Below are 26,020 nucleotides of genomic sequence, written 5' to 3' on the forward strand. Positions count from 1 at the left end.
ATTCCATGTGGACAATCTGTGTACGAATCCACTGTTAGCTCTGCTCCTAGTGCTTCTTTTAAATAACTACTGCTTCCAGAGTGCTGGTAAAAAGTAGCTGAGGAATTGCCAAACTTGAGTACTGTGTGTATGTAAAGCTTGTCAACTCTTTCGGAGATGACGTGGAGTTCTTTTCTACTTAGGGTCCTTCAGGATACGATCTAAGTACAAATGAATTGTGCATGTTTTTTCAGGGAATTTTAGAAAGAAGAGTTGCCTTAAATCCTTCAGGGGTGCCTGGGTGGCTCAGTCAGTTAAGCATCTGCCTTCGGCTCAGTTCATGGTCTCAGGGTCCTGGGATCGAGTCCCTCATAGGGCTCCCTGCTCTGTGAGGACCCTGCTTCTCCCTCTCTGCCGGCTGCTACCACTGCTAGGGCCATCTCTCTCTCTGGCAAATAAATAAAAGTCTTTTAAAAAAAAGAATCCTTCAGCTACTTATTCATCAATGAGAATTTATTTAGTGTTCATATAGACAAGACCTGGTGGACATAAAATTAAATGTCACCTTCATCCTTAAAGAACCTGCACTAAAATTTGAAGATTTTCATGAAAATGAAAGTGCAGTTCCTTTGCTCGACATGACAAGGTGTGCCCCAGAATTAGAACCTTACGCTATATGTGCTGCTCAGAATGTTTATAGCACAGTCCACTGGGAAGCCAGGGAGATCTATTAGATGACTTCTTTTTATTAATAAAAATTTTCTGAATTAGAAATGGTGGATATGGTAGTTAACATCAATTGTGGACTCCCCCGGAAGTCCAACCAAAAAACTCTATTGACTCAGCAAAGCTAACTTCACTAAATCCACAAGAGTAAGGAAGAATGTAACCTTGACTGTGTCTCCATGTCTCAGGGAAAGTGGGTTTTGGAGGCTATCTGTGGGGCTTTGGGGTCTGATCTCAAGTGGTTGAAATTCATTCTTTCAAGGTAAGGAATTGACCAGGAATGAGAGAGTCTAGGTAAGTGAACTATTGTTTAAGAAGCAAACTCTTCACCCAGGTAAGCCATCTATCGTTCTAATAGGAGAACAATTTGCTCAGATGACTAAACCATGTGTTTGGCTGTATTAGCTTCCAGGAATTGGATGAAGCAACAAAGTTATGACTTGGTTTTATAGCCCTATATATATTTTTAAAGGTTTTATTTATTTATTTCACAGAAAGATAGGTCACAAGTAGGCAGAGAGGTAGGCAGAAGGAGAGGGGGACGCAGGCTCCCAGCTGAGCAGAGAGCCCCATGCAGTGCTCGATCCCAGGACCCTGAGATCATGACCTGAGCCAAAGGCAGAGGCTTAACCCACTGAGCCACCCAGGCACCCTTATAGCCCCATCTTCCTGGCCAATATTTCTTGGGATGATGGGAGCTATGCATGGGTCTAGTTTTTCCCTCAATTCCCTTCTTACTCACATGTAAAATGTGATTTGTGATTATTGTTTATCCTTCAAAGGATATTCAGTCACATTCTAGAGGCTGCCGATGAAAATAGCACATGCATTTATTATCAAATATACTTAATGCTATCGAAAGCCAATTTTTTTCACTTTTTAATTTAGTGTTGTGTATATATTCATCGGCACAGAGGTGGAAAGAAACATTTATTTGGGGAAAACAAAATCTTCATTTGGAGTTTGCCAAGTTTGGACCTACTGTTCTTCAAGAAAGCTAAAAATATAAATAATATATTCATTAAAAATGACACTGTTATGGGATAGCACTTTCGGTAAAAGCACTAAAAAGGCAGAATCAGCCCTTCTGCTGGAGGGTGGATTTAATTTTAAAAATCCGAGAGAAAAAAAATAACCTAAATCTGCATCTTCTTTGTTTTCCTCCCCACTGAAGCAACACTGAATTATTACTCATTTTGCACTTAAATTCAGGTGCCATACTCAAGCTTGTTACACACGCATTCTTATTTCTTAGTGAGAACACCCTTGTCAAACAGGTAGCATTCACCAATTTACAGGAAGAAAGACAACAGACTTAAACAGATTACGTATGTGGCCCAACTCATGCAGGTGTGGCTATGTTTGAACTTGGTGTATCGGATTTCTTTTCCTTTTCCTTTTTTTAAAAGGAGGGAGAGAGGTCGGGGGAGGGACAGAGAGAATCAGAAGCAGGTTCCATGCCCAGCGCAGAGCCCAACACGGGCTCCACCTCATGACCCTGAGATCATGACCTGAGCTGAAATCAAGAGTCAGTTGCTTAACCCACTGAGCCACCCAGGTGCCCCTGTGTATCTGATTTCTAAGCCTGTTCCCTTGGGCCTGCTAAGAGGAGATTATCATCATGAAGTTAGAACCTCAGTAATCAAATATCATCTCCCAGCTCTCTAGATCACAGACCTACTCATGACTCTTGCACTGGGTAGGGCGGGGGGTGGGGTGTGATGGAGTCTCTTTATTCAGAGAACAAGAGTAGCCCTTTGACTCACTGGAGGAGAAGAACCTTGGATTTGGAGAGTGTGGTAGGCAGAATACTAAGATGTCCCCCGGATTCCCAGCCCCTGGGTACACACACCGTCTCCTAGTTATTCAAGCAAACACTAATGTAAGTGCTGTGCAAAGGGACCTCACAGATGCATTCAGGTCCCAAACCAGTCGACCATAATACAAGGAGACCATCTGGGTGAGCCTGACCTACTAATCACAGGAGGCCATTAAATTAGGGCCTTGTGGTCAGAGACAAGGGAAATGTGAGGTATTTGGCACAAGGGACATTCTCCTGCTGGATTTGAGGGTCACGTGGCCAGAAGGTGGATGGCTTCTAGGAGCTGACAGTAGCCTGGGGCTGAGGTCCCAGGAAAGAGGGACCTCAGTCCTACACCTACAAGGAACTGAAGATAGCTAATCATCCGAACGAGTCTGGAAGCAGATTCTTTCCTCAAACCTCCCCAATAAACACAGCCCGACTGATACCTTGATTTCAGCCTTAAGACCCTGATGGGAAAACCCAACCACATCACTGCCCAAGCTGACCTCCAGAAGTGTGAACTAATAGACCACAAGGTTTATAGTCATTTGTCACTTGGCAACAGAAAACAAAACAAAGAGCTACCCACGTCTATGAAGCGAGAACACTCTTCTAACTTGTGATTAGAAGAGTGATGAGCACTTCTGGTCAGTCTGAAACTTCGCTTGCCTTATCTGCAAGCAGTGTAACCGATTTTCTACAAACACAATTCCAAGAAAACGTCATTGGTGTATAAATAAATGGCAGGTGCATCAAATTCCTCTGGTCATCTAACCACGTGGACTTATAATAACAGTAATATGGAAATAATGCTTTGGGGTGTTCAATGTACTTTTGCATTCACTGTATCATTTGAGCCTTATTATATCTCACGGGAGCAGACAAACAATTACTATTATTATTATTGCTCAAGAAAAGAGCATGTAGAAAGGGCAGGTGACTAACTCAAGGCAAACCACAAGAATTCGGTGGTGCATTGCAGTAGGCAGTAGGTGACAATCAAGGTCTTCTAATTTCTCTCAAAACCATATTTTATTCTCAGGGCTGACTAAAACATTTTGGCAAAACAAAGGAGTTATGTTCCTCCTTTCCTCCTCTATTTCAAGAAATAGAAGAATTAACTAGATAATTTTATATTTGGAATAATTGCTTTTCTTCCCACATCAATTTTCCTACCCTTCACACAACGTGGGATATTAAAAAACATTTTTTAGACATTTATTTTTATATAGAAAAACATCTCTGTTTATAAAATTTTTTTGCTGTCTTAAAAGAAACAAACTGATTTTGTAAAAGTTTGAACTACACTTCAAAAGGATTAAAGCTATAGGATAATGAAAAATTTTCAACAGTCAATATGGGATTCATAAACTGTGTCTGCAAAATGAAATTCTATGTTCCTGCTTAAGTGAGATCTATAGGGGCGCCTGAGCTGGGTGGCTCAGTCAGCTAAGCATCTACCTTTGGCTCAGGTCATGATCCCAGGGTTCTGGGATCGAGCCCTGCATTGGGTTTTCTGCTCAGCGAGGAGCCTGCTTCTCCCTCTCCCTCTGCCTACTGCTCTGCCTTCTTATGCTCTCTCTGTCAAATAAAAAAAAAAAATCTGGGAAAAAAAAAGTGAGATCTATATTTTTCCACTAAAAAGATGATATATATTTATTCACACAAGAAGTTGTTGATTCCCTTTGTACACTACAATCTTATTTTGTAAAACAAACAAACAAACAAACACACACACACATATATATACACCAAATTTTTGAGAGAGGTCATCTGTGGAATGGGGGCATTTTGATGCTTTTTCAGATATTCTGCATTTCTTAGAAGTACCACATTTTATAGTGTATTTTTATCCAAAAAAAAACCCCATTTTCATTTTACAAAATAATGGGCTCAAAACGCTCAGTCTAGTTGTATTAAAGCAACATGGGTATCATAAAATATCCGGGAATCTCTATGAAGGTTGGGAATTTACACTTCATTCCCATGACCGTAGCTGGGTATGCTCCCTGACACCCCATTGGGTCCCCCAGCATCAACACCTGTGTGCACGGCCCCAGTGGTGACTGAGAGACCAGGGCCAATTACCATGGCCAACAGCAGCCGAGAGTCAGCCAGGAGCCCAAGCAGGAACTTGAGTCTGGGGAAATTCCTACTCTTTCCTGACTCCATGAATTCAAGGCCCCAAATGACATAAGCCAAGGAGAATTTTCCTCCTTCGTAGGCTGTGAAACGCCAGACTCCTGATATGGGGCTTCCAATCAGGTTGCTGAGATATAAATCTGCCTCCAAAGGCCGCCGGATAAAAATGACAGCGAGCTCTTTTGACTCTTAAAAAAGTAGGTGTAACTTGGCCGGGGTTTCCACTGCCCAATCGCACTGGGACCATGTCCTCTGGGACCCTCCGCTCATGACCTCGCAACACTCACCCCACCCCCACCCTGTGTTCCTCTGTGTCTGCAGAACAAAGCCACGACTCTAATAAAGCGTGGAGACCCTGAGTCTTCGGCCTACTCTGAACCGATGAACATGTACGTGAATTTAATGGTTTTCTGTCCACTGCCGCCCCTAGAAAATATTCCACCTAGGGTCAAGAGACTGAGTTTGGGCATCTCGGGAGGGTCGTCTTCAAAACGGGGAAAAGAAATACTGAGAACGTGGAATAAAACAATAGTTTTAAAGTGTGAAAAAGAAAAAACCCGATTCCTTCGTCCTAACCCCCGACAGAAATTATTGTCATGTTTAATTGTCTTTAGTACTTGACCCAACACCATACTGACTTTCACACAACTACCATCTTAGGTGCTCACAACTTTGCATGGTTCTTTCCAAAATTTAACAAGCTGTAAGGCTTTCTCCATGCTTCGCGGTAATATCTTAACTTCTCTTTGTAAGAGGCCGCATGATTTCTCCCAACTAGAGGTACCACCATTGGATATGCCAAAATTGTTTCTCCCCTTGTCACCAAAAATGAAGGTCCTTGCCTGGTGACAGGCAGGAGAGCAAAGCCCTGTTGCGCGGCCCTCTGGTTCCCGTCTAGCTCTTGCTCATGTCCCTCCCTGGGCTGCTCTTCGTTCCTAAGCTACTCCTGGTCCTGCAAACTGGTTAAACGAGGCTAGATCCTGCCACCAAATGAAACAACAGTTTAGGCCTAAAACTGGTTAACAGCCAAGTCAGGCGATAAGAGAGAGCAAAAACTGTAATCTGTAAATTGATGGTGGGGAACCTACGTCCTGACTCACAGGACCAGAAGTAAGTGATTGAAACCGGTCTGTGCTGATATGGGCAGCCATTATCCTACCTCCCAAACAGTACAACTCCTTCTTGGGGAAAAAGCAAAATGCAAGCTTTCCTAAATACATCTACCACCTTGTAGATGGTTCATGCAATGGGTAAAGTTTCTGGGCCAACTTACTTGAAATGTGAGTAATTTAAGGGTGCAATTCATCATGCAGGGTGCCAAGGGAAGAAAGAAATATTTTATCTTGGGCAACGACACTCGGGATGAATCCACTGTATGCAGCACCGTGAAGATGGCAAACGGATGTCCTGGCCTCACTTTCTAAACTGAACGATTTGTTACAAAAACAGAGAGCATGTGAAGAAAGGGCGGAACGAGGAGTCCTCAGTGTTATTTTTTATTAGGTGTGATAATGGTATTGTGGGTATGATTTTCATAAAGCTTTTATCTTGGCAATTGCAGATGAAAGAATAAAATGTCTAGGACTTGCTTTAAAAATACTTAAGGAAAAGAAAAGTCCTGACACACCTTCCAAGCAACAATGATCATCAGAGTGTTACGTGGATATCTCACATCTGTTCTTTATCTGTGTACTTAGAGAGTTTTTTTTCCTTTTATTTCCTAGAAAGAAATAATAGTCACTCATATTTGGACCAATTTCAGGTATATTAGAGCTTCTCTATTTCAGAGTTTAGCTATAAATTGCTTTTTCATTGCCATTGTTGATATTTTTTTTACAGCTTTAGCAGAAGGGAGCTCCTCCTTCTAGACAGATCTTGAGTGTTGAACATGGCTGCTTAGGTCCCAGAGGTGGCCACCCATGCTCCAGGAAGTGTCCCCATACAGGATTCAACAACGTACCACTTCCTCCAGGTGACACAAGCCTCCAGCAGGGAACGCTGGCCACGTATTTTGCTACGCCTGGGTTGGGCGCCCTCGAGTAGAACACAATTTTGTATCATGTTGCGTGACGTGGACCAGTCCTGGTCCTGAACACTTAGGGGTGTTTTGTTGTTGTTGTTGTTTGTTTCGGTTTGTTTTTTAGTCTCTGGCTGCTTTGCTTGGCAGCCAAGGATCTAGTCAGAAGCCAAATTAGGATCACTCGCTCCCTACCGGGACATCTCATGCCCCACCGAGAGAGGTTGGCCTGGTAGCAAGTTTCTGTGCTATCCACCCCAGCCACCAGAAAACAGGCCAAGTTGTAGCTGCTGAAGCCTATTATCTATTATGTCTTCACGTGGCCTCTCAGGGCTTCTAGTGATGTGCTCTGACAGAACTGTATGTGTGTACCTTTTGGAGAAGGCGAGGAGGGCAAATAAAATCTATGCCACTTTCATCGGCCAAATGATTTGGATCGTGAATGAAGGTGATGGTAGTTGCTCTGACTCCATAAGCATGGGAGTCGGATCTCTCTGCCGTCCTTTCCTCTTTTATAAGGGGACTCGGAGTTTTAAGTTGGGATTCAGGCTTCCAGAGAGCTGGCCAAGAAAGAAAAGAACTCAAAACGGGTTATCTATCAGATCTCTCTGGTGACTAATGATGGCGAGAGAGTCAGTCTTAAATCCCAGCCATCCATGCCTCACCTGCCTAGCTTGAGAGCCACTAGCCATGTGTGGCTGCAGAGCACACCGAACACGGGCAGGCTGCCTGGAGATGCAGGGCTGTCAGTGTGCAACGCACCCCAGAATGTGAAGATCTGGATGAAGAAAAAACAATGTACAGCTCCCTCAGAGAGAGTGATCGTGTTCATTTCATCCCTAGTTCGTTCACTGATTCAAGAGGAGGGCACTGGGCCAGTCATTAAAAATAGAGCAAGAAATAAGACAAGCTCAGTCCTAGCCCTCATGATGCTTCAAGTCCAGTAGCTGTCACGGAAAGTTCTCTTCCCCCAGTGGCTGGCCGTTCTCATGAATACTAGGAGTATGCTTCTGATATTCTCAAAGCAGCACCGCAGTCTGGGGGTACGTACCCATGGCCTCCCGGGACAGGTGCCATTTCTTACTGAATTTCCATGTGCTGGCAGTGACATGTGGGATTCCAAGGACAGTCTGAAAACATGAATATAAAGTATTTCCTTCCTATGATGAAATGGTAATATTGCATCAACACTGGATTACATGAAATGGATTATGAAGAGGAACCTGGCCTCTCTCTTGCTTTGTTAAAGGTGGTTCCAAGGACAATGAAGACACCATATGGGGCTCACATACTCATCTACACTTCTCTCTACTGATTTTTTTCTACTCCGTCATTGCAAATACCCACCCTACTGGAGCTTGGTCCCCAAGAAGCTGTGGAACCATTGATGGAGGAACATGATAACTAAGGCGTTATAAGCTGCCTCAGTTTCCCTTTTTTTATTTTCTGTTTGAGGACACTTGTATCTTGGGTGATTAATGCAGACAGTGCCAGGCAAGGGAGAGGCACTAGTTCTCAATCAGAAAACTGGCACCTTCGGTCTCAGAGTCCTTACTGAAAAATCAAGAGCAAACCATGAGATCTTGCACAATTCCCATCTCATTAGGTCTAACTATTTTAAAACTCTGTCCCATTGTAGATAGAATTGTAGTCCGTGAGATAAATGTATGTGAAACCACCTGATAAACAATAACTCATAATGTCACTATCATCATTTATGATCATCATAATTATAATATATTATATTATAATAAATACTTCCATCAAGAAGAAAACTTGGGGGACAAAGAAGATTAAAATACCTTCATTCTGGGAAAATTCCCAAACAACAAAAATTCAAATACAAATATTAAAATACTAATATTTCAGGAGTAAGGTTGACGAGGACAGAGGTGAGATAAAGGGGTGGGGACCTCGAACGGAAGCATGTCCAAGAGCTGGGGACAGTTTAGCTTAGGAGTTCACATCATGTCAACTGCTCTATTCCAACAGATCACTTTGATATTACTTGCCTTTCAAAAGAAAGTTCTCTTTTATATACTAGTGATTAAAAAAACCAACCAACCACCAAACTCGCCCTACTTATACTGTGATCAGCTGAGTGTTTCTGCAGTAACAAAGGTGGACGGTCAGCCTCTGATGTCACACTGTGTAAATGGAAGCCTGTTAAAACAGAGGCCACTTTGTACAGCTTCTGGCTTAGCGATGCCACGCACCACGCCACTTAGCCTGTAACTGCACACGAGTGAAACACAGAGATGTGATGATTTTTCCTGGCGTCTGAACTGATCCCAACATTCCTGGTCTCCATCAAACCCTAAAAATCAAGGCAGATCCAATGGCTTCAGAAACCCTACTTTGGTTTTGCTTGCCAGTCTGGGAAGCTTAAAAGAAACCCAAAAAACTGAGCTGTTTTATGCCTTGGCTGCACAATGGATTCAAAAAGCTTTCCAAATCAGAGCTAATTTAAACCAGTAAATACATGTTCCAGCGAGTATGACAAAGAGGTTGATATCATGGGGAAATGCATACAGTTGCAAGAAACTGACTTTTTCTAAAGAAGCTTCCAAAAGACATGATTAGATTATATTAAATAATATTTTTTAATATACCGTTTTTATAAAACAGCACATGACCATTTTTTCCAAAGAATCTGGACCATCACTTTCCTTTGGAATGGCCAGCTAGGGGAGCATGGTTAAGCTTGGGTCGAGTGTGGTTTTGTGGCACGAGAGGGGATGGGGCCCCACACTTGTGGAGGCGGAAAAGCCACAGAGAAGATGTTTAAGACACAGCGAGCAGAGCAAACCCGTCTGAAGAAATGGAGGTTTCCCTTCATGGCATACAGAGGAGTCTCAGCAGGATGCAGACGGCAGCATGCTCACGTGGCTTCTTGGAGGACAGTTTAATGGATTCATTATTTAAAATGATGCGAGGGGCGCCTGGGTGGCTCAGTCAGGTAAGCGCCTGCCTTCGGCTCAGGTCATGATGCTGAGGACCTGGGATCGAGCCCCGTCTGGAGCTCCCTGCTCAGCGGGAACCTCCTTCTCCCTCTCCGACTTGCCTTTGCTCTCATGATCTCTGTCACTGTCTCTCTCCCTCAAATACATACATAAAATCTTTTAAAAAAATAAATAAAATGATGTGAGGAGAGTTAAGCCAAAGCAAAAGAGATATTGAAACATAGTGGGGGGTAAGCAACAGCAAGAAAGGTTTACCACTGTTAGATCTAGACAGAAAGCAGACGCGGTAATTTTCAGGGCCTCGAAACAGCGAGAGCTACAGGCCAGGCCAGGCCAAAGGTGATCGGACTCTGCAAACTCACCAAATGAGCAGGGAAGGAAAGACAGAAATAAACAGTCTGGACTCATTTTTTTTCCCCTTTTATGAGCCCTTGACAGTGCCTCTGTGGGCCAAAGCCAGCCAAAAGCCAGATGGCAAAGGAATCTGGTTTTCCATGAAGGTCAGCCTCCTGGTATTTCAAGCAGAATAGAGAAGATTGGAGAAGGGGACTGGAGGGAAAAATGGAACATAACCCAGAGAGCTGATGAGTTCGATCAAAAGGATATCATGGGGCTAGAAGATTCCCTATGGCGGGCGGGTGGGAATGGGGGAAATGTGTATTTCCCGTCTACCCACTCCTGTTTCAAGCTTGCCCTGACTCTGATTCCCACTGTCCACCCGACCCAGGTGGCTCGTGGTGCAAGAGCAGAGACCTGGTAAAGCAGCTCTTCTGCGGGCGTTCAAGATGAAATACCTACATTAAGGGGCAAGAATGAACAAGAAACAAGGCCATGTACAACTGCAGGAATACATTAAGAATTCTTAGATATGAAAACATTCTCGCTTCTCATCTTGAGCCTTCTACCATCCTGAGATTTGAGCTAATCCCAATTTTTTGATTAAATTTTGATTGAACTAATCCTAAACACTGTATTCATTAGCTGAGCAAATATGCTTTGGATTTGCTTTTTCCTGACTTGGCCCGATATTGATCTGGAACCGGCTAAAAGCTGAAGGGGTCTCGGAGTAGATATTAAAAAGAGGAGAGTATCTTAGTCTTTGAATATAGCGGATTCTTTCATGAGAATTTCCTTTTTTCAAATTTTCTGATCCTTCCATGGGCTTTGACATAAAAATGTTGGTAATGAAAGAGTTCTAAACCTCTTATTATAATTTATGTTAATAAGCCCCTAGGGGGCTGGTCAGTGAGACACCGTGAGACCCAGTGAAAACTCTGCACATATTCTTGGTGGCTCAGCACACCGTATTAAGAACAGATTGTTTTAATAGAAGCCTTGCTTTATTCCCAGCCCTGCTGCCCATAATTATTGTAAAGCGGGACTACTTCCTGCCTTCCTGCCCAAAATAGCAGGAAGCATCCAACTCTTTCAACCCGCTTTGCTTAGGGTACCACCTCTCTGCAGGGGTTTGGGTTCACTGCCAAGAATTTTGAAAAAGCTAACTCTGTTTTGGTTTCTTATCCAGAACTTAGCTTGTGAGCAAAGAAATGAAGGAAGATCTGTAATATATCCAGGGTTTTCGAGAAATGACATGGCTCCGGGCCCGGTTAACCACCCCGAGCGATCGCCAAGACAGCAGCCCTGCCTTTTTTCACGTTCACTGCGGGAATCAGTTCCAGGTGACACCAGGTGAGCCTCTGGCTCATTAGAAATGACTGGGAAACTCGAGAGAGTTTTTAGTAAGGACTAAGAGCAAGAGGCTGTTCTCTGCCCCTCGGAATTCAAAAAAAAGTTGCACTGAGCCTTCCTACACCCTTTCTCTGTGGGTCCGTGCTACTCGCCGGTGGGGATTCAGAGCCAAATGCTGCTTACTTCTCATCAGGGTGTCCAGACCTACAGCCAACCTTGGGGTAGCTTCCCAGGTCATGTTCTTCAGGCATCCCAGGGCTCGGACAGGATGACTTCTAACTGTAACTGTTCACATTAACTGTGATCTGCGGTTGTCTCTTTCTTCTTTTCAGTTCTGGGCACCATACCCTGTTCTGCATGTTCTTATCCCATGAAACCTTACGGCAACCTCACCAGTCATCGCTGTTAACCCCACTGGTCAAACAAGAAAGCGAGGTTTAAAAGGATTGATCCATCTGGCCGACTTCTTAAGGAAGAGAGAGCTAGGGCCCAAACTAGAAAGTGCTGTTCCACCCAGGGCAGAGCACACAGGGCCAAGCACCTCCGAGCGGTCTCCGAGGGACACCTAATAGCTACATGCAGCACAAAAAGGACTATTCTTGGGGAGACCACCAAATACGGTGGGTCGTATCTTCAAAGGGGAGCCAGACCAAAGGAACTTAGCTTCGGTCTCCTTTGCCAGAGACCTTTGTCCTGGCTCTAAAATTGTAGTGGCCTCCAAGTAAAAAGGTACTTATTATTTAAAAAGCCAGGGAAGCCCCCAATTTTACCAAAGTCCTCCAAGTCCCCTCCATTAGATGTGAGCTGAAAATCCTTTCATGAAGAGACAAGGTCCTTTTACCTTAAGTCTGTGGTGGAGGTAGTGTGGGGACCAAAAATCTCAGGGGAGGTGACTGTCCCACCCCAAGGAAGAAGTGTCCCTTGTTCTCTAACCCTAGGATCATCTTTCAAGGAAGATGGATGGATGGATGGATGGGCAGATAGACAGAACAAACAAACAATGATACTACATAAAAATTCCTTGTTTAAATGTTTTTCTATCTTCTACCCCATTTTGGCTCAGAATTCTGTGATCATCAGAACTGCCTTAGGCCTAAGGCACCAGTTCGCTGTTCATAGGAGTACAATCTGAGCAGCATAAAAATGCATCAATTTCAAGGGAAGTTAACAATTTGTCCCATCTTCCTTCACACACTCATTCATCACCAAGTGCTTCCTCGATGTCAGCCACTAGGCTGGAGAGCAGAGGCACAGAGCCAAACACAGCACAGGACCTGCCCTCACAGAGATTACAACTGACAGGTAAAACTGACAAGTAAGCCAACAAAAGCGGAGGGGGTATGGAGGCATTATGGGAACAGAGAGGAGCAAGGACCTAAGTCTTCCTTGGGAGTCAGGGGTGAGTTAGGGCAGGTGTTTCAGAGACAGTAAAGCCTAATGGACTCTAGAAGGAATGAGGGGCCATTAGCCTTGGTTGATCTCATGGCAGAGACAAGGCCTGCTCAGCACGATAAGTCTCCTGACTGATAAGAAAGGACTCTGGGGGGTTTGGAGAAGTGTCGCAAGAAGTGCCTGGAAGCAGATATTCTCTGTGTCTTGGGTGATCTTGACAGGGCTTGGATTTTCCCCTGAATTTATCCCACTTCAACCTCAAAAGCTAATTAAACTGCTGAGCACTGCCTAGCCCAGCTCCAAGATCCTAGTCTGAATACAGTACAAAGTCTGTGAAACCTATTCCTTCCACGCTATAATGGACGAGCCCTTCTGTAATTTCATCCTTTCACTTACACATTAAATGGACCTGTGACCAGTTCCCCATTTTCACGTTGTGCTAATGAGCTCTTCCAGGAGGACTTGGATCATTGCAAAAGAGGCAGGCTCTGGTTCTAGAGAGAAATGGTCTACAGGGTATTGTACCACGTTTGCTAGAAATGCAGCTCCTACTGTCAACGTCCTTACACACTCGAGTATCCTAAATAATATCCTGAAGATCTGCAAAATGCGCCTGAGAGAGAAGTGAACCGAGACGATCTGGGGAGTAGAGCAGACGTGTGAAAATAAAGGCTGCCATGGAAAAGAGAGCGGGAAGGGGAGAGCCCTCAGCTAGGGTGAGGGACCCTCAGCGGGGAAGACTTGGGATAGCGGCTGTCCGCGGGACCTGCCCTGTGAGAGCGCGCAGCCCCACCAGGAGGGGCAGCAGTGAGCTGTCCCAGTGCCGGAAGTGGACCGGGTGGCATCAAAGTTGCATGTTTCAAAAGAGAGAGGAAGAGTGAGCGTATTGATTACTCAGAAAAAGAAGGAATAAATAGAAGGATCCACAGTTTCTCTGTAGGATGCCAAGAGCAGCTGAGAATTATAGACAAAAAGGCAATAGAATTGTATCGCAAGCCTGCCTGGGGCAGAGTGTCATGTGTCACAGACGTTTAAATTTTGGATTCTTGCGGAAAAATACCCAAGATGCTCCCTGACAGATGCAGAATAACCAGAACTCTGGGAACTCAGATTAAAACAAACAGATAGGGGTGCCTGGGGGGCTCAGTGGGTTAAAGCCTCTGCCTTCGGCTCAGGTTGTGGTCCCAGGGTCCTGGGATTGAGCCCCACTATGGGGCTCTCTGCTCAGCAGGGAGCCTGCTTCCCTTCCTCTCTCTCTGCCTGTCTCATTGCCTACTTGTGATCTCTGTCTGTCAAATAAATAAATAAAATCTTTAAAAACATTTTTAAAAAACTTTAAAAAAACTGAACAAATAGGCAAACCTTTGTTGTTGTTGTTCTTTGAACTCAGTAGAAGTATGTTTGTCCCGTTTTGTTTACATTAATGTCATAACTGAAACAAAATTTATCTTAGCATTTGAAGATCAAGACCTAACAAAGTAGGGGAAACCTGGGTAGCTCAGTCAGTTAAGCAACTGACTCTTGATCTCAGCTCAGGTCATGATCTCAGGGTCGTGAGTTCAAGCCCCTGGTTGGGTCTACTTAAAGGAAAAACAAACAAACAAAAAACGACTTAACAAAGTAGAGGTAACCCACAAACCGTTTACTCTGTATTGCCAAAAATCCAGGGTATGAATCACAACATGAATACATGTCTTTTAAGAGTTCTAGTAATTTATTATCTTTGTTAATTTTTTAAATAGTAATCCTAAAGGCATTCTTTCTAGAAATATGTATTATAAAAATTTTTTGTCTGTGTAAAATAAAAATCACTCTGAGGTTTAAGAGAAGTCAGTAGGATACAGAAAGAACATGAAGCCTAACCAGTTCCCCTATATTTATTTAGCAATTTATGGTTTATCAAGAATGTTGTGCCTATTTTCTGATTTGATCCTAGCTATTTCGTGAAGGAAAAGGGGGCAATTTATATTATTCCCATCTTCCAGAAGAGAAACCTAATCCTCAAAGAAACTATCAGGGAGACGTGGACACAGTTAGTTACAAACACAGCAGAGGCAAGAAACCACATCTGCTGATTCCTAGTTCCCCAAAGGCTTGAATGTTGTCCCTGCCCTAATGTAGTTTTTAACTACTGGCAAGAGGAAACATTTGGTTGCTTGTAAAATGAAAATAAACAGTTCTGGCAAGCAGGTGAAATTTGGTGAAAAAATTCCAAAGGTGATACCAGATAAAGCAAAGAAAATGGGGATCAGAAATGGATACAAAGGAGTTGAATTTATCAACCAGATGACAGATCTCGCGTGCACTTCTGCTGGACCACAGTGCCCGAGCCCTCTAAGCGCTTCTGGGTGTGTTCTGCAAACTGACATTTTGGATAAGGAATTTCAAGAGGGATCCCGCACTGCAGTCGCTCTTACTGAAATGAAACTTTGCAGAGAGGAAGGCAATAGCAGACTCTGGCTCACACTTAACTTGGTGCTTATCATTGCAAGGCATTTCCATTGGAATCATCTCATTTTATAGTCTCCGTAGGTGGCTGGAATATATAGCATCAAAATGTCTCAAAAATGTATCAGTTCAGCTCTGTTCCCCCTTCTGTCAATGTAAACTGTATACAATGTAGTTCCTTCTTGAAACAATAGCTATTACTTATATGGCCTCAAAGAGCAAGCCCCTGCTGTTCATGTTTATTCATTGTATAGTATTTATTGTGATCATATCAATAAGGCACTGTTTCTATGGACCAGCTGCATGAGACACGGAAATAGCTTTGTTTTAGAACATTCTCTTTGTATTTGTTGCTGTTGTTGTAATAGCATTTGTCATATATGGCTCTGAATTCTACTAAGGATTTCGGGTTGGAGAGTGTATTTCTAGGACTCACTCCCTCTTTACTTTGCCACTGCCGTGATCGCAGATTACAAGACAAGGCACACATAGGAATCACAAGTGACAGAGCCCGGGAGGAATTTTTACATTCCCTCCAAGAGATTCTGATGACTTCTCAGATTTTAAAGTGACTGTTCTATGGAACATTCTTTTATTTTGCTGTTGATCTGAGTTGAATCACTGTTTTCTGAGGATTCCTTATTATGTATCCTTATTATTAATGTATCCTTAGCATGAAAACCCTGTCCCAGATAACACTAAAGCCTAACCCTTTGAAAACCTCCCTTAGTAAGACCCTCAGTCTGTACTAGGACCATTTGCTATAGGTCAAGTAATATCCTAGCATGGAAAAAGTGCTTATGATGTCCAAAAAATTCTTAAATCCTCATTATCCTCTATTCCCCCACACGCAATTATAGGACACTGCTGAGGTTTGTGCTGTGAGCATAGAGACAAATCAGATGGCGACCAAGCCCTTAAAAAGTCTGTGGGAAAATTACGGCTTGATTTAATCCATTTCTCATCACAATTAAATCTGGATTGTTAAATGGCACATAGGAGTGAAAAACCAAGCAAATCTCATTCGCCGAACTACTTCCAGAAAACTTCTTGCAGTTTAGCCACGAGACAATCACTAACACACTAAAACAGGCCCACTAAATGTGTGCATATGTGCAAAAGGACACAAATGGCTTCTTGAGTGTGTGTCTACAAAGTCTCCAAGAAGGGACATTTTCAATCGAATTTTGTAGCATAACCTCCCACCTCCCAAAAAAGCTTTGATGTTGCACAATAGTTTGCTACCTAAATATTTTTGAATAAAGTTATCTATAGGGTAGATATAGGGAAGGCTGTAATCGCCTGTAAATGGACCGCGCAATATATTCCCGGGTCAGGCCTTGAGAAGACAGGCAGAGCGGTACGAAGCCCAAGGCCCCTTGTGTGGAGTCACCAAACACTGTCTTACCAAGTGCTGCCGGTAATGCTAACTGACTCCAAGGTCTGCATTTCTCCCCTTTCCTCTGATCTTTCCTTCCTTTTTTCTCCGCCCTCCCTTTGCTTTGAGCCTTCTGACAGCCAACAACTTGCAGTTATTTGGGGTTACAATATGTTATCCCCAGTGGAAATCAGAAGCTGTAATTCAAAAGGTGACCACTCTCGACCTCTGACCCTGCTGCCTCCCATCCTGCTGCTCCCCTCCATTTTCGTCTCCATGGAACTGAACAGCCAAGTGGAAAAATGGGAGCAGGCAAAGTCTATAGCTATTCACAGACCACCCCGCTCCCCCCGTGCCCCCCTCCAAAAAAGAGAGAGAAAGAAAGATGAATGAAACTCATTCATCAATAAGCAGGAGATGAAGAAGAAAGCCTTATTGGCTGAAAAGCAAGCTAAGAAATACGGAGGCCAAAAAAATGAGGAGTGCCAGGAAAGAAATATAGAGGAGTAAGGAACCAGCATGGACCGCAAGTTGCGACATCTCAAAAAGAAAATGCCCAAAGAGGAAAAGCAGCATTGCACATTTCTGCCGACTGAGTTATCTGCGAGGGCCCAACAGCTTCAAAATGAGTGCCCATCGCTCGCACCACACCCTCTTGCAACAAAAGCGCCCAGAGAAAGCATCAAAAGGAGAAGGCGCAGAGTCTCTAGGATTGTCCTTTCTTGGTGGCAGCTGGGAGATACGGGGAGAGAGAGATAGCACCTGCTGGAAAGCTGGCAACTGAGAACCCCCCTCCTGTCCTACACTCATTCAGAGGGAAAGTTTTTGCAAAACAGAAAGCAAGTTGCAGCCATGACGGCCAGTGTACTCTCTGCAAGCCTCATACAGTTGATCTTTATTTCAGCAGTAGGGCCTGAGCAACTGGACGTGCCCAAGGTCAAACTGCCACCCAAGGTCAAACCGCCACCTAAGAAAGTGACCCAAATGAGACTGACAGATGGCCTCACCGTTAACCAACCTGGCTGCAGCACAGAGGTCAGCAAACCCAAGAGCATTCCTCCCAATATAAGCATGTTCGATGTGGGGGGAATCAGTATTAAATTCAGGTGAAGCTCAAGATAACCTCAAGATAGAGTTTGGCATTTCTGCAGCATTCACCATCTTTCTCTACTACCCATGAGAGGTAAACATTTCCTCATGTATGAATCATCTATCTCAAGAGCTGGTTTGTTTCTCCCAAGCAAGCGCTGGCTCTGAGATTAGCCCCCCAAGAGGTTCTCATTTTCTGGGCATGACGTGCACCACTGGGCAAGAAGATGTTTCCATCACCCCTCTGTTCACTCCTCCTGCACCAAAGGGACCTCAGCCGTACCATTAGAGCTTGAAAGGTAGGAAACAGTCTCCCTCCTTTCGCAGGGACAGAGTCCAGCTACTTTCTTATAAAATTCTGAAATGATCAGGGTGCCTGGGTGGCTCAGTGGGTTAAGACTCTGCCTTCGGTTCACATCATGATCCCAGGGTCCTGGGATCGAGTCCCGCATCAGGCTCTCTGCTCAGCAAGGAGCCTGCTTCCCGCCCCTCTCTCTCTGCCTGCCTCTCTGCCTACTTGTGATCTCTGTCTGTCAAATAAATAAATAAAATCTTAAAAAAAAAAATTCTGAAATGATCTTGCCAGACAATTTGGCCCCTCGCCACCTTTATTTTGATCTCTGGTGACACCTGTTTAGCACTGTCAGATTTTGAAGTGTGAGGGTGCGCACAAAGGGGGTGAGGTATCATCACGGGGAAACGAGAAGGATGAGGAGGACAAGGTGGCAAATCTCCATGAGCTTGAATCAGCAGGTGAAAGCTGGCGCACTTCAGGCTCACTATCTCACCACCGGGAAGATCAAGGACCCTGAGCAACTCCGGAAGTCACAAAGTGGGACCCAGAGAGGAGTCTGGAAGAAGCCCTCACGGAAGAAACAGCCAGAGGCTCTTTGCATTGTCCCCAGACGAAGGACAGAGATGACCCTGCGGTAAATACGGGGGTGGTTACCCCTCCCCGGGGCGTTCCTTCACCTCCTCTGCTTCCAATTCTGCAGCTTCTCATGAAAAGCGCTGAAATGGGGACCAGAATGCAGAGGCAGAGTGGATTCAATTCCTTTTGGGCCTCTGCCAGGTTCTCATTAGGTCCTGGACATGTGAGCCAACACTGATTTCCATGACTGATCTACCCTAAATCTGCCCTTCCCAAAACACTAGCCTTTGTCCTTCCAGTCGCCGTCTCTAAATGGGGATTTGGGTGAGAGCAATACCAAAGGGACCGTCATTATACACCCATTATTATGAAATTGATGGGCTCTAAGTCTTTCTGGCTAAAAGCTCTGACAGGGTGAGATCACATCAGATTGTAGAATCATGGCTTTCCCCGGTAAATCGGGTTACAAATGAGAGCTAGAATTGGGAGGGAGGGTCAGTAGGAGGATAAAGGAAGAGTGTTTTTCCTCAAATTCACCTCACTTCATGCTGGAGCGAGAGGCCATCCATACTCACGAAAGGCTAATTATATAAATCAGATGCCCTGGCTGAGTTTCCAACCCCCGGGGAGCAGGGAGAGCTAGGAATAAATGAGGTCCTCTGCAAAATGAAAGAAACCCTTTGAAAAAAGGCCAAAACCAATGGTTATACAGCTTAACTCACAATTTTTTTTTTAATGGAAAAAGAAAAATCTGACCAAGGATAACAAAAATAGCTGAGTTTTCATCTTTCAGCAGATTTGGAAACATACTCCGCATTTGTTTACCTCCTTGCTCGTATTGACTGGTCTTTACTTTGGCATCACTGGGTAGGACTCCTAAAATGCTCAGATTTCTAAACACAGGCTCAAAATGAAATCTGACTTGTGTCTTAGGAAGGTCACATTTATGTTAGGATGTCATGATAATGAACCATTGTTCAAGGAGGAGGCTAACTATGATGGGGAAAATCACAGCACTAAGAATGAGGGATATCAACCTTTAAGTCTCCACCACTCACCTGCACACCATCTTAGGCCGTCACTGCCCTTTCCAAGGCCTCAGATTTCACAGATGAAAATTATGGGGTTGATGTCCACCAACGACTTGATCTATGATACTAAATTTCCATACAGGCCACAGGTTCTCTGCGGTCAGATGAAAGATTGAAACTGAATCCATATATCAATGGTGCACACGCCACTTAATTTGAATTTCAGATTTTATACTGGGACTTTGATGTTGACATTTACCTTCTCCATGGATCGCCTCAGCCTCCATGAAAGTGCATTCCTATCCCATTCCCAACTCACCGACATGGTGCCCCGCTGCGTCTACTGACGTCCACTGTCTGAGAGCTACTTAATTCCTGACAACGCAAGTTCCTTTTTAGGGCAAGACAGGAAAGATGCCTAGATTCCTGAGCCTGGCACCTAGAAGTCACTCAGTTACATGCATTTATGAACAGAAGAGCCACTGAAATGTTTTTCAGAATGCCTCTAATTGGATGGAGGGCTAACTTATTCACAGTGGTTTTACATTCCAACAATCCATTTTTCCTAATCTTTATTTCTGACCAGATCAACTGATTAAAATTAGTTGCCTTATTAAGAACTCAGACCAAACATATAAGTTGTCAAAATCATAGTGATATAAAGAAATGGAACAGATGATGGAGACCATCTGGTCTACCCCATTTTTCAGAGCTACCAGGCTAAGGGAGAGGAGATAAATTTCTTGCTCAAAATCGTACAATCATATATATGGCTTGTGGTGGGGCTGAAATCAGAACCCGTATTTCAAGATACCTAAGCCAATTCTTTTTCTATCATATCATATCTGGTTCTATTATAAGTTTCTCTTATTTGAATATATATTTTATATAGTGTGTATCTACTCAATGTACACATACATAGCTTTAATATGTATTTAAGATATATATTTAATGTGGGTCATCCAGGTTGGTGTTTTCTGCATGTAATATGGTTTATAATTCTGTGATTACCACTCCCAGGGTGCCTTAACATATAGCCTTCTACCTGATAATATCAAGAACACTGTCCAGTAGAAAGGGATGCTGAGTAACTGCCAGGGTCAATGATAAAGGACAGAGCCAGGGCCAGAATATATCTGTGACACCCCTCACCACCCCCAAATACCCTGCATAACCACTTCTATTCCTGCCCTTATCCCATGCACAGTGACAGGGTCTGGAATGAAAGGACATCGCAAAGTTTGCTGTGTTCTTTGGAAGTAAGATATAGCTTTATCTGTTCATGGGATCTCTCAACTGCCCAGGATTATATTTTCTGCCCTCTTTTCCTCAAGTTACAAAATCCCTACTGAGAGACACACCTGCATCTTAGCAATCCTGCCCCCTCTGACTTGCTTTTCTCCTAGCCCATAAAACCGTCATCTAGTCCAAGGGGAAGAAGATAAGTCTTCTTCATTGTTCAATTCATTGTTATGGTTACAATTTCTATGCCCTGAGTCCCACCCTCCCCCCCCCCCCGTGGCTTTGAAAGCCCCCAAATTCATTGCTACTCAAAAGTCATAAATTTTGCTCTTTTCTCATGATCTGCTATAACCACTTTCTCTTGAGGTTTGCATTATGATTTTATGTAGCTGCTCAAGGGAAGAAGGGATAAAAAGAAAAATGGATTTACAAGTAGAGAAAAAATTCAGTACAGAACTGATTCTTCTATTTACAGAACTTCTGTCTACAGAACTAATTCTTCTATTTCACATCATTACTTCATAGAAATATGTAAATACTTAGGTACACTCATATATTCTACCAGTGGTGATTAGATTCTCAAATCAGCTGACCAAAGCCTATGGAAACTTCTGGAGAAATTAGCCATCTGCCTCATCTCCTTTTCAATGGTAGGTTATGCCCAGTTGTTCATGAGTTCTCATGCTCAGAGCATGAAGGCAGTATTTTTTAAAGATATCATCATAATGGCTCTCCTTTGGGGTGACCACGTCACGATGACCATTTATATGCCACGACAGGTGAGGATTAAAATCTTCAGAGCAAACAGGACAGCCAAGGATAGGATACTCCCAACCCAAATTTCATCTCTGCAGTTCTCTCTAGCACACTGGCTTTCCATAAGTTCCCTGGAACTGAGACAGTATTCTGGGAGTTATAACTATTAGGGAAGAGCAAGAAGGTTTGAATCAGTTGGCTATCTCTACATTTACCAAAGGACCCTGAATTATCCAAGACTGGTACTCTGCCATCTAACAGGCTTGGCTGGAAATTGAGTTACCTCTCCACCCAAGAGGTTAATTTATTCTACCAGCTCAAATGGCCATAGGAAGCTGAGATGGAAAGAGAAAGTAAGATGATGGGACACACAACAGATACTGAAATATATCCCAAAGCAAGAATGAGTGTCGGATACAGTTTCTCGGGGAAGTGGATGGTTGGAATGCCTGAGGAAACCAGTTGTATCATTGATTGTATCATCTACACAAGAGCAGATGGGACTGGTTTAAGATGCAGGTAGCAATTCCAAAGCTCTAAGAAATATTTAAAACCTACCAGACAATGCTGACAGGGGAGAAGTGTGATGTCTTCCAATCTGAAGGACAGTTTATGAATTATCTTCTATTCTTGGTGCTGATCATTTTCAAAGCCAATTTTTTAATTATACTGTTGCAATCATTCTCTAGTGAAAATGAATATAAATGAGGGTGTACAGCCATGAGGCAGCCAAGTGAATCCATCCCTTTCTCTTTGGGGAGTCTCTGTAGTCTATACTTTTCTTTGGAGAGTTTTACCAGAAAGCACTTCCCTTGCTTTGTTACCGAAGCCAGGGAGCAGGGTAAGTGAGACAGGGAACTTGGTTTCCTTTATTGGCTGCTCCTTAGTTATAATCTCTGCCCACTCTTTATCCTGGCTTTCCAACTCACTTTCAATATACATTTTGAAAGGTTGTGGCAAATTTAATTAAAAAAAAAAAAAAAAAACACACTCCACCAGCCCTTTCTCATATTTAATGGAAAAAAAATAGAAGCTTTTCCAACATCTGGTCCATGAGAGAGACCAGAAAAAAAAGGGGGGGGGTTAGGAAAGGGCTAGAAAATTCTATTTCTTTTTATAAAAGTATTAAGTATTAAACTTTAAATAGACTCATACTCTGGCTTAAAATAACTTCCCACAAAACAAATGCATAAAGAGCCTGAAACTAGAAAACTCCCAGAAGAAGAGAGGCTGTAAGCAATTTGACATTGGTCCTAGCAATAATTTTTTTAATCAGTCGTCACAGGCAAAGGAAAAAAAAAAAAAAAGTTAAAATAAACAAATGGGATTACATCAAACTCGAAAACTTTTGCACAGTGTAGAAACCATCAATAAAGCCAAAAAGTAACCTACTGAATGGGAGAAGATATTTGTAAATGAAATATCCCATAAAGGGTTAATATCCCCCAAATATAAAGAAGTTACACAACTTAAATATCAAAAGGGGGGGAAAAAAAAACCCAGCCTGATTAAAAAATGCACAGAGAGCTTGAGCAGTTTTCCATAGAGAACATGCAGATGGCCAACAGGCACATGAAAAGATGTGGCACATCGCCGGTCCTCAGGGAAATGCAAATCGGAACCACAAGGAGCCATTCCCTAACACCTGTCAGAATGGCTAAAATCAACACAGGAAACAACAGGTGTTGGCGTTGATGAGGAGAAAAGGGAACCCTCGTGCCCTGCTGGTGGGAAAGCAAACAGGTGCAAAAAATATGGAAATAATATGGAGGTTCCTCGAAACACCTACACCCTCTTGGAGCAGCCCCTCTCCTCACAACTGGCTGTTATCAGGACCCGCTTTCTGGCCTGGGGTCCGGGCAGGTTTGCTCCTCTGTTGCTTTCATCAGCTGCTGGGTGATAAGCAGGAGGCAGGAAGTCACACTATGAAGACAGAAGAGTATTTACCTTTGGAGTCACTGAAGGCCATCTTTCAGCTCTACAACATAGCTACAATTTTTAAAAGGCTAGATAATGCCCTAAAACATACAATCCTAAGACATGCTCCCAAGAATAACATCTATACCGTGTACTCGGTTAACTAAAGCAAGTTCAGTGGTATCATGGCCCACTATTCTTCTCTGCATTTCTTGACCTACTCGGCTCCATGTCACCACTGAGGTCCCCACTGCTCTAACAGACATGTATAAAGATATTTATAGCACAATGCAAAGTTGGCGTTTTAGACATGAACAGAGTTATAAGAATATAGACTCTACCTCAGGAGATCTAATAGGTTTAGAAGCTCAGGACAATTATATATACAAATGTACGATATACACTATGCCTATTTTTATCTCTTGGGTCCAAGCCCAACCTTCCTTCTGCGCCTTTGTGATGCTCCAGAATTCCTTAGTGTTTTATTTTCAGTTATCTAGTTACTAACTTTATACATAGTTAGCTAATATTCATTCTGTTAAAATAATTGATATGGTTTCTCTCTTCATTGGTTCTAATTGATACAGAAATTGAAAGCAGACAGGAGATCAGGAATCAGACCCTCAGAGATGGCCTTTAGGATTGGTTGGGTATGTCCTTGGGTTCAAACTCAGCGATGGGCTCTCTGCCAAGGGAAAAGAGCATGCTAGTAATTATGTGATATGACAGCATCACAGTTAATCAAATGAACACCTGTGGAGGGCTGTGATCAAGTGCCTCCTGAAGAAAGTGTCTTCAGAGCCCAGAAGGCTTCTGTCCCAATTATGTCATGGTGTGAGCCCTGTGACGGGAGCTGGGTTCTTCTGAGTTCTCTGGAGAGGCTGCAGAAAGAAGTGCTAAGCTCAACTCCAAATTCTTATCACAAATCACAGAAGAGAACTTACCTAGCAGCCCTAAAGGACTCTCTAATCTCTTGTAAACTCCGGACTGATCTCCTGAAAATCAAACACAGCACCTCCGAGTGTGTGTTACAAGAAGGACTAACCGTGTTGAAGTTAAACTTGACCAGTCCTCTCACATGCCAGTGAGGACATCATCTGGGAAGTAGATTTCCCAAAATTTGGAAAGGGGAGGTCTACCGGGGTTCTGACAAAAGACCCAGGCTCTTCAACCTCCGAGTTACTTGGAGCTTCCCCTCGGCGAACCCCACCACAGCTTCACGTGGAGCCAAACGGCCACACAGAAGTGTGGTCTGTGGCGTCCCAGCACCCCAGGACAGAGCGGAGAAGGATGGGGGCCAAGCTGGGAGACAGGAGGGATGTAAGTAAGCCCGTTCTGCAGTCCAAGGATCTTAGGTCAGTCTCGGCCTCTGTCTCTGCATTTGCATACTGAAAAGAAAATACTGGACTTGGTGGTCGTTTCCCTTCCGTTGTCAGAAGCAAAATCCTATCTAAAACTCTAATATATAAAATGCATAAAAACAAGCTGCTCTGATTAGATCTTGTCCCAAAACAGGGGACCCTCGCCTTGCTCCCCAAATTTACCCTGAGGCCCCTCTTCAGAAGCCTACGGCTCTACTGTGGTTAATCAACTTCTGAAGGACATAATCTCTTTAACGCCCTTCTTGCTCTACAGATAACGCAGAGATTTTCTCTTCACGTCTAAGGAAGTATTCTTAACGTGAGGTCCCCAGACCAGCAGCCTGCCTGCCACCGGGAGCTTTGGTAGAACATTCTCAAGGCCCCGAACTCCAAAGGCCTCAGCCCCACCACTGGCTTGCTGTGTACCCCTGGGGAAAGGTGCTTACCCTGGGCTTTCTATCCCTGGAATTCCGATCTTGAAATCTTGAAGGCCTGCTCCAGAGGGAGGGAACACAATTCATAGAAGAAAACCCCTTGGGGGCACAAACAAAGTCGTGTTCCTGAGAAACTCAGAGGGAGGCATTTTCCACGACTCCGCGTGTCAGGTGACGCAAGGGAAGCAAACGTTATAAAGACTAAAGACGGTCCAGGGCCACCTCGCATTAATAATGGCAGGGGTCAGGGGAGGCTCTCGTCTTTCAAACAGGAGGGGGCTAATTTCAAAAAAATGACTGCTGGAAGAGACCAGAGGACGGAGAGGGCCCCTAGGAGAGTGCAAAGCACTTTGTTTGCTGTAGAAACTGGCCGGCCATTCAGCAAGAACAATAAGCAGGAGACCAAAGGCCTCCTGGGGCTCGTGGGGTTGCACAGTGGGATCCCAAAGCATTACCTTTCCTACAAATGAGCCAGCTGCCAGATTTGGTAAACATCATCAATCTCTAAGAACAGGGCTGCACCCAGGAGGTGACCCAGGTGTTTGATCATCGAGGATGCTGGAAAACGCGCAGCCAGCGCTGTCTGTGCCAAATGGGTCACAGGGGCCCCCTCTGTGCTGCCGGTTCCCAGGCCCCCGTGTGGACCGGCTCACAGCCCACTGCTTTGTCTGTCACCAAGCCTGCCTCTCTGCTGGATGGGGGGTTTGGTCTCAGTCTGGTGGTCCCTCTCCCTGCCACTCTTTCTTCTTGCCCCACATGCACGGCATCCTTCGTCAGAAAC

At 43.9% G+C, this 26,020-nt stretch overlaps 1 protein-coding gene across 3 annotated transcripts in view; it reads right to left on the minus strand.

Moving 5' to 3' along the window:
* PTN (pleiotrophin) overlaps positions 1-26,020 on the minus strand; it is a 102,135-nt gene that overhangs the window by 48,789 nt on the left and 27,326 nt on the right. Inside the window, exon 1 of one of the 3 annotated variants that reach the window (XM_044246653.1) lies at positions 25,252-25,270. The exons of the other annotated variants lie outside the window; for them this stretch is intronic. The gene's annotated coding sequence lies outside the window, so the exon portion shown is untranslated. Of the gene's footprint in view, positions 1-25,251; positions 25,271-26,020 lie in introns of those variants that run through there. 3 annotated transcript variants of the gene reach the window in all.

This window comes from Neovison vison, chromosome 4, assembly GCF_020171115.1.
Source record: "Neovison vison isolate M4711 chromosome 4, ASM_NN_V1, whole genome shotgun sequence".
In the NCBI taxonomy this organism is placed as follows: domain Eukaryota; kingdom Metazoa; phylum Chordata; class Mammalia; order Carnivora; family Mustelidae; genus Neogale; species Neogale vison.